Raw genomic sequence first — 13,795 nt, 5'->3', positions numbered from 1 at the left:
CTTGGCTAAATAGAGATTTCTAAGTGCTCCTTGGAACAGATTTATGATCACATAATGTTGTAACATCACATGGTCATTCCAAGAAGTCTTTTTAAAAAAGTCTTTCCTTATAAAAAACCTGTCATTGTTGTAAATATAGCAGGTTCTTAAATTATTAAGCAAAAAAATAGTATCATCTTTGAAAACTTGGAGAAGAATGACCATAAGAGCTACGGTTGACCATAAGAGTTGTGGTGGTGGTTAGAGTGCAGGATTGCAGGCTATTTCTGCTGACTTCCTACTGCCTGCAATTTGGCTGTTCAAATCTCACCAGGCTCAAGGTTGACTCAGCCTTCCATCCTTCTGAGGTCAGTAAAATGTGGACCCAGATTGTTGAGGGCAATAGCTGACTCTGTAAAAATCACTTAGAGACGGCTGTAAAGCACTGTGAAGCAGTATGTAAGTGCTATTGCTATTGCTATCCTAGATCCAATTTGGTGAATTTTTGTCAATTTTAAAATCAAATCAGTAATAAGCGCATGAGAAATCTGATTATGAAGATTTGCCTGGTCTGCTAAACTTGTCTGCCAGTTTCATAAAGAATATGAAACATGATTTTGGCATGATTCAGAATCTTTGAAACTTGATGGAAAATGTGATATCAATGGCCCAAACAGTCTTCAGGATTCTAAAGTGGCATCTTCAGAATCTGTTCTAGTCAGATAAGTATTTTAATCTGTGGTTTATGTGGAAAGGAAATGATACAGTGGATTTTTTTCTATTTTTCACAGGATCCTCAAATTCCATATGAGAACTATGAAAATTATGCAGATGCATATCTGAACTGAGTAAAATACTTATATCCCAGCTTGATTGGCTCAGTTGAAACAAAGCCGTATTATTTTGTTCCATTCAAAACAAAACCAGATGCATTGTTGCTTTTGCAGTTTAACACGGTCAACCAAAACTTTCTCTTATCTTCCTCCTGCACATTCTTTTCCAGTCGAGTTCTTCTTTGAGGTGGCCATTTCTGACCAACACTGCAACCGCCTTTGGAAAAGGGAGTAATGGCCAGCTGAGGAGGAGAGATGTGGCTCTCCTCAACCCTGCTGGCAGTCCTCCCCCTCTTCACCACCTCTACAGGGTGGCTTAGCCCTGAAACCAGCCAGCTCAGGGCGCTCTGGCGGCGAGCATGGATTGAAACCATGCACGATCGTGGTTTTGGTCTGTCGGCAAAGGAACTCAAACTGGAAGGGTTAATTCAGCTTGTGTAGGTTTTCAGCTCTTTGTTTTGCTTAACCACACCTCATTTTATCTCCAATACTGCAAACAGTATTAAAAGATAACTCAGGACATCCAAAGAAATGATGCCAATTGAACCTGAGTTGGAATGTAATTATACATTGTTCCTGTTATAATCTGCTTTATGGAAAAATAAGTGCTGATATTGTGCTCGCTTCTCTTTCTGTTTTCTTTTTGCCACAATTCATTAAATCAAAGATATTTAGGATTCTTGAATGGCTATTTTCTTCCTGCCTATGATAAATGACTTATGTAATCACTGGGAGTACATAAATGTTTAAATTAAAATGAATTTGAAAAACACACTTTGAAATTTATATTTTCTTTAGAAGCCAGGCCAGGTTTAATATATGGGGATCATGAGAAAAACTTTCATATTACCTATGAGTCTTTAAGTATGTATCAACTTTAATTAGAACATAAGTGAGAGTATCTATTTGCAGGATTAACTATAACCCCATTTTCCCATCTTAGGATCCATGATTGTCACCAAGTAAAAAATAAACATCTCATCTGATAACTATTACTTCCTTCAGAACACTTCTATCACAGATAATGTAACCTTTGGCAATCATGCTGTATGTTATAATTTGGAGACACTGAGGACTGCAAACAAGGAGGTTAGGGACCTCATCAATTCTACGAAAAATTAGAATATCGTGCAAAAGTTCATTTATTTCAGTAATGCAACTTAAAAGGTGAACCTAATATATGAGATAGACTCATTACATGCAAAGCAAGATAGTTCAAGCCGTGATTTGTCATAATTGAGATGATTTTGGCTTACAGCTCATGTGAAAACCCCAAATCCACAATCTCAGAAAATTAGAATATTACATGCAATCAATAAAACAAGGATTGTACAGAGAACAATATCAGATCTCTGAAAAGTAGAAGCATGCATATGTATTCAGTACTTGGTTTGGGCCCCTTTTGCAGCAATTGCTGCCTCAGTGCAGCATAGCATGGAAGCTATCAGCCTGTGGCACTGCTGAGGTATTATGGAAGACCAGGATGCTTCAATAACGGCCTTCAGCTCTTCTGCATTGTTAGGTCTCATGTCTCTCATCTTTCTCTTGGCAATGCCCCATAGATTCTCTATGGGGTTCAGGTCAGGCGAGTTTGCTGGCCAACCAAGCACAGTAATCCCATGGTCTCTGAACCAGGTTTTGGTGCTTTTGGCAGTGTGGGCAGGTGCCAAGTCCTGCTGGAAAATGAAGTCAGCATCCCCATAAAGCTCATCTGTGGAAGGAAGCATGAAGTGCTCCAAAATCTCCTGGTAGACGGCTGCATTTACCCTGGACCTAATGAAGCACAGTGGACCAACACCAGCAAATGACATGGCTCCCCAAATCAACACAGACTGTGGACACACTGGACTTCAAGTATCTTGCAGTGTGTGTCTCTCCATTCTTCCTCCAGACTCTGGGTCCTTGGTTTCCAAATGAGATGCAAAAGTTGCTCTCATCATAAAAGAGGACTTTGGACCACTGAGCAACAGACCAGTTCTGTTTTTCTTTAGCCCAGGTAAGACGCTTCTGACGTTGTTTGTTGTTCAGGAGCAGCTTGACAAGAGGAATACAAATTTGAAGCCCATGTCCAGGATCCGTCTCTGTGTGTGGTGGCTCTTGATGCACTGACTCCAGCCTCAGTCCACTCCTTGTGAAAGTCCCCAACACTTTTGAATGGCCTTTTCCTGACAATCCTCTCCAGGCTGTGGTCATCCCTGCTGCTGTGCACCTTTTTCTTCCACACTTTTCCCTTCCACATAACTTTCTATTAATGTGCATTGATACAGCACTTTGGAAACATCCAACTTCTTTTGCAATTACCTTTTGAGGCTTTCCCTCCTTATGGAGGGTGTCAATGATGGTTTTCTGCACAACTGTCAGGTCAGCAGTCTTTCCCATGATTGTGATTCCTACTGAACCAGACTGAGAGACCATTTAAAGGCTCAGAAACTCTTTGCAGGTGTTATGGCTTAATTAGCTGATTAGAGCGGGACACTCTGAGCCTAGAATATTGAACCTTTTCACAATATTCTAATTTTCTGAGATTGTGGATTTGGGGTTTTCATGAGCTGTAAGCCATAATCAGCTCAATTATGACAAATCATGGCTTGAACTATCTTGTTTTGCATGTAATGAGTCTATCTCATATATTAGGTTCACCTAATAAGTTGCATTACTGAAATAAATGAACTTTTGCACAATATTCTAATTTTTCGAGTTTCACCTGTAGAATTAGAGGTTTGCACCAAAGTTTTAGTGCTTCCTCCACCTTCCAGACACAAAGGAATCCTAGAACAATGTGTGAAACATCCCCAACGTTTAGATGGGTGGACTTCAACCTCCAAAATTCCCCAGCCACACATCTTAAGGCCACCAAGGTTGAGAAACAATGTTCCAGAGGATTAAAACTATTAGGAATTAGTTGGAAAATCTAGAGAGAATTAAAACTCAATGTTCAATTATAAAATTAAGTTCTTCATATTGTAAGTCCAAAAAAGTGTGAGTTATGAGGCAAAAGGACATATTTCAAGCTCAAATCTTCTTGTTACCAATTACCAATTAATTGTTACAATTAACTAATTGAGAATTTGAGGAACTATTTCTTGAAGTTTTGCTGCTACCTTTAGTTTTTCCAGAAACTTTGTCTTTCATTCTGTTGCTCCAGTGATTCCATAACTGATAGCTGAGAGAAAGTGGCTTCCAGTTTCTCCTCCTGTGGCCTGGGTGAGTTTTTAATCCCTCAGGTTTATATATATATGTATGTATAAAGCAACCACTGCCAATAGCAGAAATGCTTTGGAATAGCACTTCTAGAACTTTCCAAGTTGGGGCCTCTATTTCTCAGTATCCCTGGTAGGAAGTGACAATGTTTGCATGAAAAGGAAGTCCTCAAGGATCTTAAGATAAAGGACAATAGTGGTGCCATGCGGGTGACAATTGTCCTAAGTTGCTTAGAAGTGTTCCTGCCAGGATACTTGTGGATTCTCACATCCATGGACCATGTGAATCCAATCATTATTATTACTTTTAATGCAGTGTAAAAGTGTGAACTCAACACATCCACAAGGGTTCTGCCAACAGAGCAGCAGAGAAGAAGATAGTTTTTTGCAGCACTCCCTTTGGCCCAGGCTGAGAAGTTAGTTAAGATTGAGAGAAAACCATCTTGTGCTTAAATTTGATGGGTGGAATTCATTGCAATCCAGTCTAGAGAAAGGAAGAAATAAGAAATAAGACCAAGTATATAGCATACTCTGCCACACATCAGAAACATTTCGGAAGAAGTAGAACGCAGCTCTTGAGATCTGCAAGTAGGCATTGCACATCACCCAGAGGCTTTCCTAAGAGGACAAATCAAGCATTGCAAATATCACTTGGAGTTGGGAGATCTTCCAATGTAATCTACTGGACAGAGGTGGCATTCAGCAGGTTCTGACCAGTTCTAGAGAACCGGTAGTGGAAATTTTGAGTAGTTTGGAGAACTGGCAAATACCACCTTTGACTGGCTCTGCCCCCATCTTTTCTCTGCCTCCCAAGTCCCAGCTGATTGTCTGGGTCTTCTTTTGTTGCCATGAACAGGAGAATGGAGCTGGAAAACAGGTTCGTGGGATGGGGAGGGAATGGGATTTTGCAGTAACCTTCCCCCAGGAGTGGAGAGGGAATGGGGATTTTGCACTGTCCTTCCCCTGCTATGCCCACCATGCCACGCCCACCAAGCCACACCCACCAAGCCATACCCACAGGACCGGTAGTAAAAAAATTTTGAATCCCACCACTGCTACCAGATCCCCTGAATGGATTGCCCTTGTGACTGTAGAATAGACAGGGAGGAAGTTAACCACCAGACTGAAAGCGAGCAACCAGATAAGGAGACCCGAACTTATTCACACATTCAATTTCACAGGTACTAAGATTGTTGGCCGAGCAGGTACAATGATATCCAGGAAAATGATTGAAGCCTGAGAAACAAGCCCTTGCCAGTCAACAGGAGTGCTGATTTTACACCAGCTTATCAGGTACTTAGAATCCAAGAACTTGGCAGCTCAAGGAAGCCAATGACTTTAATAGCCAGCCATCAACACCGCAATCCAGAAAAAAAGAAGGCACACACAACCAGCCACCACATAAATATTACACATAGAATAGCCCAAAGCACACATTTTGGTAGATAGAAGTTCCCTGAAGATGGGCTCCAGCACAAGTCCGAAAGCTTGGAAGACTAAGCTTCTGGTCCTGGTGATCGACCCAGATTGGATCCTGCAATCTAATCTAGTTGTAATTTATTCACCCTATGTTGAAAAGGTGGATAGAAATCATCATAATCTCTATGGTAGTATATAGCTATTTGATAGAAAAAATATTTTATAATTTCACATTTATAGTAGTAACGAGTTGAGGAAACATTACTGTAAGAGAGAGATAGAAGATTCTGAAGCCACGTTATAAAGTAAAATATAAGCAAGACTTTGTTGTAGTAACTGAGTCAAAAAGAGGGCTATGAAAATATTTACAGACCCCTCACATCCCAGATATAAACTGTTTCAGCTCCTTCCCTCAAAACGACACTACAGAGCACAGCAGAACAACTAGACAGAAGAGTTTTTTCCCTAATGCCATCACTCTGCTAAACAAATAATTCCCTCAATACTGTCCAACTATTTACAAAGTCTGCATTACTATTAATCTTCTCATCACTCCTTATCACCCATCCCCTCCCACTTGTGACTATATGACTGTAACTTTGTCACTTGTATCCTTATGGTTTATATTGACTGTTTCCTGGTATGATTTGATTGCTTATTGTACCCTATGACTATCATTAAGTGTTGTACCATATGATTCTTGACTTTTGATTAATGTATCTTTTCTTTTATGTATACTGAGAGCATTTGCACCAAGACAAATCCCTTGTGTGTCCAATCACACTTGGCCAGTAAAGAATTATATTCTATTCTAACTGCACTTCCTTAACATTACCATCAGAGGGAGAAATAACATAAGCTACTGAATGATCTTAGTTTAAAAAGGGGTTTTAAAAAAAGAAAACCTACTGTAGTTTTTCTTTTATTAAAAAAAAAAAATCAGACATTTTCTTACTTCCCAACAGAATTCTTCTGAGAATAATAAATGTAAGGGTATCAGATGAAATCAGGAAAAAAAATCCTCTTCCAAACAACTATAAGAAAGGTTAATATTATAGTCTGAGCTGCAGTGGGACTAGCAATAGTTATGCTTTTAGCTTGTGCCTGTATATTGAGTTAAAATCAGAATCACCAAAGAGAAATAAATTATATTATCTTTTGTACCAAATCATAATGCTGATGACAAGATTACTCGTTTTAAAGCAGTCTCACAATTTCACTATGTAAGTTTATGTGTGTAAAGTGTGTGTGTGTGTGTGTGCATGTGTGTGTGTATTCATATGCTTTCTTTACGGCTAACAAATCTGCTGCAGTCTGGATTAATTGCAGATTTCAAATAGTTGTTAAGGGCAACACTATGTAAAATACAGGTAGTCCTTGACTTACAACAGCTCATTTAGTGATCATTCAAAGTTAGAATCGCACTGAAAAAAGTGACTTATGACAATTTTTCACACTTATGACCACTTCAGCATCCCCATAGTCGCATGATCAAATTCAGATGCTTGGCAACTGACTCATGTTTATGACAGCTGCAGTGTCCTGAGGCTATGTGATAAACGCCTGGCAAGCAAAGTTAAAAAGAAAAAGAAAAAGAAGAAGCTACATTCACTTAACCACCCTGTTGCTAACTTAACAACTGCAGTGACTCATTTAACAGCGGTGGCAAGAAAAGCCGTGAAATGGGACAAAACTCACTTTACAATGTCTCATCCAGCCACAGACATTTTGGGCTCAATTGTGGTTGTAAGTCGAGGACTACATGCATGTTGAAATAGTCTGTCTGGGTGGTAATGAATGCATGAGCTCATCTCCTACACCAGGTAAGCTCATGATGCAAAACTGAAGCTGGGCAAAAGTCATTCTAACTCATTCAAGGAGAAGCTGTGAGTCCAGAAGGACCCGCAAATAACATTAGTGTTGATGGAGAATACCAAATAGAAAGTCTATTTTCCTCAGCTTGTTCTCTTTCATCTAGACCAGGGCTATTAAACTCGTAGATCACGGGCCGGATGCATCACCCACTGGCCACACCCACATCCCGGTTTAGCGAAGGGGGGAAAAGTCCCGATACATCATGTGATGCCGCTGTGATGCCGTGAGTTTGACACCTCTGATCTAGACCGTTGCAGCCTTCCAGCATTGGGATAGGATGTTGATATCTTAGAAGATTAATACAAAGTTGGCACCATCAATCTAGTGATGATATCACAGCCAAAACTATCAGTTGAGTTCTCCCACTGATACAGATGCTAAAGAGCAGAGGAGAGAGAGAGAAAGTCAACCTCAGTGGGACTCCAAATTGCAAAGACTATCAAGCTGATCTCTCATTGGTACCATAGACTAAAACTGCCGCATGAGGAAGGAATGGAACCACAGTGCCTTCAATCTCTAACCTTTCTAAACAACCCAATGTCTTCTATGCAAGAAGGTTTTACTCGGGTACATTTGGCTTCCTAATCAGTGGTGGGATTCAAAATTTTTTACTACTGGTTCTGTGAGTGTGGCTTGGTGGGTGTGGCAGGGGAAGGCTACTGCAAAATCTCCATTCCCTCCCCACCCCCCTAACCTGCTTTCCAGCTCTATTCTCTTTTGCAGGGCAACAAAAGAAGACCCAGCCGATCAGCTGGGACTCAGGAGGCAGAGAATAGATGGGAGCAGGGCCAACCAGAGGTGGTATTTGCCGGTTCTCTGAACTACTCAAAATTTCCACTACCAATTCTCCAGAACTGGTTAGAACCTGCTGAATACCACCTGTGATCCTAATCCTGCAAAGAGCTGGGCATGCCTGGCGTTCTGACATCTTCTTTTTCCAACGGGTGCTGGAAATTTGAACTATATTTTAATTGCATTATAACTTGAGCAGCAGCTACTGAGTGGCTAGTAATCTAAAGGAGTAAACAGATTGGCAATTTTGTGAAATAATGAATAGGAACCAAACTGAGGTTCAGACTGAAATTTTACACCAATTTACGTTCCTATATTTGAATTTTCAGTTGTGTGTATGTATGTATGTACATATATACGTGTTGTGGCTCTGAGTCCTGAGCCTGCATTCTTGGAGGAGGAAGATGAGGAAGTTGAGGAAGAGGAATTGGGAATGCCTTCCTCCCCAGGACCTTCCTCTTTGGCAATGCCTTCCTCCTTGATTATGCCTCAGGTTTCAGCAGATAACCAGGAGGGACAGCCTGAAACTAATCAGGAGGAAGAAGGCATATCGGAGCAGCCTCTGACAGAGAATCAAGTAGACGAATGCTGGCTTGATGCTAGGCAGCGTCGCAGGAAGAAGTGTGAGCTGCAGCGTAGGAGGCGTGGACGAATCAGAGAGTGAGCTGAGTCATGGAGACACACCCCACAGAGGATAAAAGTGGGTGTGTTTTCTCTGGAAACTCTGTACGGGACAAAGTGTGAATTTTCTGTTGAGCTTCGGTGTATCTTGTTTCTTGAAAGCTTTAGTGATTAATGTTTCTGGTTATCTTGTCAGATTTGGCAGGCAGCGTTTGTGATACTGCCAAGAACATTGCCTGCTTAAAGGAATTAACTCTGTAAATACTGAATCTTCTTGCCTGCCTGTATTTTGTCAGAGTTTGGACTTTTCATCTTCCTTGGAAAGGTGAGACATAAATATACGTACATCTAAAGGTGGGAAGATTTTTTTCCTATGCATGATTTTTTGCATGTATTAGTTAGTTTGTCTTTGTATTGGTTAGCTTTGTCCTAGTATTGTTTTCTTTTATTTGTTTGCATTTTCTTATATTTTAAAGGTGTGAATAAAATAAAAAAACCATTGAAAAACAATTAAGCTGTGGAAGGCTCACAACACCCATCTTTTACAGAAAGTAATACACCATTTCTCTACAAATCCATCTCATGCAGGGGACTTTGTTTCCTGAAATAAAACATGATAATCCAGTATATTCTAAGCACCTTCCAAAACTCAACACAAGTATTACATAGTCCATGTTTCTTAATCAATAACTTGTTGTCCAGTTGGGAAGACCTGGCCTGAGGATCGATAAGGATTCTGAACACAGTGAAAATGGCACATAATCGGCTTTGTGGTTATGCATAGCTTTCAACGTCCTTTAAAAAAAAATGTTTGGAGAAAGAGATTCATTGGTTCTGCACAAACATCTCTTCTTAAAATATGTAATACGTTTCCCACTCATATTCTCTAAGAAACAACCCTTCCTGCACTCCATGTAGTAGAACTGTCAATAGCTCACAGACAGCTAAGCCACAAGTCATAAACCTATTTCCTGAAATAACAACTACAGCAGCAACATCTCTCTTGCTTGGCAACATTCAAAGACTGGGTAGGCTAGAGCGAAATAGCTGTGATAGAAGAAGTAAAATGGATGAGGTCTGAGAAAAAGATATACATTCATTTTTAATCAATAGATGAATGTAAATATTCTACCTTTGGCAGTGGTCAGTTAGATACGTCTTAGAAATCCATAAGAATCATAAAATTTTTAATAGACAGGAGAAAATATATAATATATTCTTTGCTCATTATCTAATTTTGAAATCTAAACCAATCTAAAACTGTTCCAAGTTCATAAACATTCGCACATATATACTGTTTCCTGGTATGATTTGACTGCTTATTGTACCCTATGACTATCATTAAGTGTTGTACCATATGATTCTTGACTCTTGACAAATATATCTTTTCTTTTATGTACACTGAGAGCATTTGCACGAAGACAAATTCCTTGTGGGTCCAATCGCATTGGGCCAATAAAAGAATTCTAATACATACACAAATACATACATATGTACACACATATACACACACACACGCATACATACATACACACACTGACCACATTTTGAATCCATTTAAAAAATAGAAAGCACAATTTAAAAGAGAAATGGATTAATACTATTAATACACTATTTATAAGTGTATTCCAAATTCTTAGATACAAATCATCTTAGCTGATTTGTTTTCATTCATCAGTTTCTTGGTTTGGAGAAAAAAATTGGTGGAAAATTAAGAAAGAAGTCTAAAGGCTAAAACTACTACTTGAGAATATAACTAACTTGTATTCTTGAGGGAAATTGCTTACTCTTGTCCTACATAGATAGCATATGAAACCCCCCTTTTCACAAAAGTCATTTGAATAGTGCCTAAGAGCATTGTACAAAAAAAAATAGATGCATAAGCTACTGTAGCATTTCTACAGAGATTCTTAGTCATCCAAGTCATGGTTGTCCCAAAAGTGCCTTTTCAAAAGGCAACTGGATTTTGATTTTCCTTGAAGACGTTTTACTTCTCATCCAAGAAGCTTGTTCAGTTCTGTCTGAATAGTGGAGGATGGATGGAAGGATTTATATGCAATCATCTGGTCGTTAGCCCTCTTTCTGAGAATTGTTGAAGCATTTGGAGGTTTACCTGTGTCCAGATTCCACAAGGAGTCACCTGAATAGTGCAAATGGGTGTGGAACCTTCTTACAACACAGTCATTTCAGCAGTTCAAAAGATTCCACACCCATTTGCACTATTCAAGTGACCCTGAGGGCACAGATAAACCTCCAAGTGGCCTCAACGACTCTCAGAAAGAATATTAGGGACCAGATGACTGCAAGGAATATAATCCCTCCATTTACCATTCAGAACTGAAGGAGCTTTTTGGATGAGAAGCAAAACGTCCTCAAGGAAAAGTAAAATCAGCCATTTTGAAAAAACATCTTTGGGACTAAAGGAAAATTCTTTCTCACTTGCCCATCCTACTGTCAGGTTTCCAAGTGATGAAATCCATTTAAAAAGAAAAGTACATAGTCCATCTTTCAAAAAGATTTCTTTTATTTAGGAAAGCAACAAATTGGCAAAATCCATGATAATCCTGGATCTGACCCAACCCGGAATTACCCTACAATATTAGAAGTTAGAAACAACCCCCCAAAGTCACATTTTCCAATAGAAGCAATTCAACATTGCTTGATGTCATAAATCTCCACCTCAAGGGGCCCAAGCACAGATAGCTCATTTTCCCATGTGAAGAAGAATCATCTAGCCTAAACAACTCTATCTATCTCCACTCTCCCCCACCTTAGGAATGTGTCAAGCCCAAAACCCTTCCCCCCATGACTGCCACAGAGAAAATAAGAAAAATAATATATACTAAGACAAACTAAAATGGCTACACTTATGTCAATTTCGGGCTTGACATCATGTGTGGTAGCTTAATCTACTGTGAGACTGAACATACTCTTTACCTAGATACAACACTTCCAAATCCCAGCTATTGAATAGCAGAATCACCGTATGTGGAACAGAGGGTCAAATGAATTGGAAAAACTATGGATGGATATTGCCACAACATTATGCCATTCTTCCGGAGCAACCTGGCAAGAGGACAAGACTGTTATAGCCGCAAACAGTTCTAAACATTTTTTTTTCTATTTGGGAGGGTAACATCTTTTTTTCTCAATAAATGGTCTGTTCTCCTTAGGGCAATGGGAGGTTTCTTGATTTCAGACAGACTAATTTTTGATGACTGAGTCCTGCGTCAAGATGGATGTGGAATTATTTTTGTAGTCATTAGACATACAGGGAAGGAAGCTCTTAACTGGCAAAACAGTACCAAAACTATTTTCAGAGATCAGTAGGGGATTAGGAGTACCTTGTGAATCAGATGTGTTGATTGGTTTTTGCCATTATATATAGTTATGCTAAGTCTGTTATGAATCGTCCTTTTGCTTACTATACAAATCTAAACAGAGTAATTCATTTATTGCATGCAGTTCTTAACGTAGAAGAGAAATATTTGTTTCTCTGTGCTCTACAGAACAGGTGGAGAAGTGAAATTATACACCATTAGTTGGAGCTGTCATTTTCCACTCTGTTATCACAAAAAAATTAACCCTGCTTTCTATGTTGCTGATGCTGCATTCATCTCAGTTACAATGTTGTTTTATAGTCTCAAAGACAATTTAGCTCTGCATAACCATTAATTTTAATGGGATGGCCACTTACCCAATTATCAGATTAGGTGTGGGATTGATACAAGAAAGAACTTGTAAAAACAGTCCTTTTGGAGCATGGATGGGGAGGTTCACTAAGACTAAGAAAGATGGAGCGGTAAAGGTGAGAAGGCAAGAAGAAGAAAAAATGAATAGCCTGACCAAGACTCAATACTAAACTAGAAATCAGGTTTATTAGAAACCAACATACATGTTTGATTTCTCTGTTGCTACTGTTTTTTCCATCTTGCCAATGGATTGGAGAGCATATGTTGTTTTCAGTTACAAAAAGTATGGATGATGGTATCATAGCAATAGCACTTAGACTTATATGCTGCTTTACAGCCCTCTCTAAGCAGTTTACAGAGAGTGAGCATATTGCCCCCAACAATTGAGATCCTCATTTTACCCACCTTGGAAGGATGGAAAGCTGAGCCAACCTTGAGCCTGGTGAGATTCAAACTGCCAAACTGCAGCAGCCGGAAGTCAGCAGAAGTAGCCTGCAGTACTGCACTCTAACCACTGCACCACCATGGCTCCTAGGGTCTAACCTGCTTTTCTCACCAGCCAACTGATAAGTGGGGCAAAAGATCTTTGGTTTCTATCAATGGAAATAAGGAAAAAGCTTCACCAATTCATCTTTCCTGCCAATATTTACCCTCCTTTCCCCAACCCAATCAACTCATTAGCAAAAGAAAGTAGAAATCCTGAACAGAGGTGAGACAAGCTTAAAGTAAGTGAGATGTTTTCTTTTCATTCCCAGAGATTGTGATCAAAACTGTCCGTTTCCCACAGTGGGAAACCAGGAATGTATGAACAGGTTACTGAAGGGGAAGCTTTCTTGCTTCACTGCCCTACCACCACCCACCCACCAGTCTAGGTTTGTTGGAGAAGGTGAAGAACAGAAAAAAAACGTGGATGACTGTCACGCATATGATTCTCTTGTCCATGCTTGTCTTGTGACACAGACATATAGATAGCATACATAGCCTCTTCTCCAGCAAATAATGAAACAACTGGGCCAAAATATTTAGTCATTCCTTAGCTAAATAAACCAAATAGCCTGGGATCCTATTTACAAGCCAGAGATTAAAATAGAATTTAGTCCAAGTAAATCAACAAAAGTTACTATTAAAAGACTGCAAGAAGGGCCAAAATAATAGTAGGATATAAAATGCTCCAGTAAAATGTTTATTGTGTTATTATAAAAACAATATAATAATCACCATAGAACATTATATATAGGCCTGGTAAAAAGACCACACTTGAAGAAGTAATGCAATTTCTTATCCAGCTAAAAATCCATGCTGTAGCTTCCCTGATGTAGAATAATCATCTATATTCACTCCAAGAGCATAGTCAGGCAGCTGTGTTCACATACTATCTTCCTCC

Source organism: Pseudonaja textilis, chromosome 2 (genome assembly GCF_049901715.1).
Source record: "Pseudonaja textilis isolate UNSWEBS1 chromosome 2, rPseTex1.2, whole genome shotgun sequence".
Lineage (NCBI taxonomy): Eukaryota > Metazoa > Chordata > Lepidosauria > Squamata > Elapidae > Pseudonaja > Pseudonaja textilis.
The sequence above is the reverse complement of the archived record's forward strand: the minus strand, read 5'-3'. Positions refer to the sequence as shown.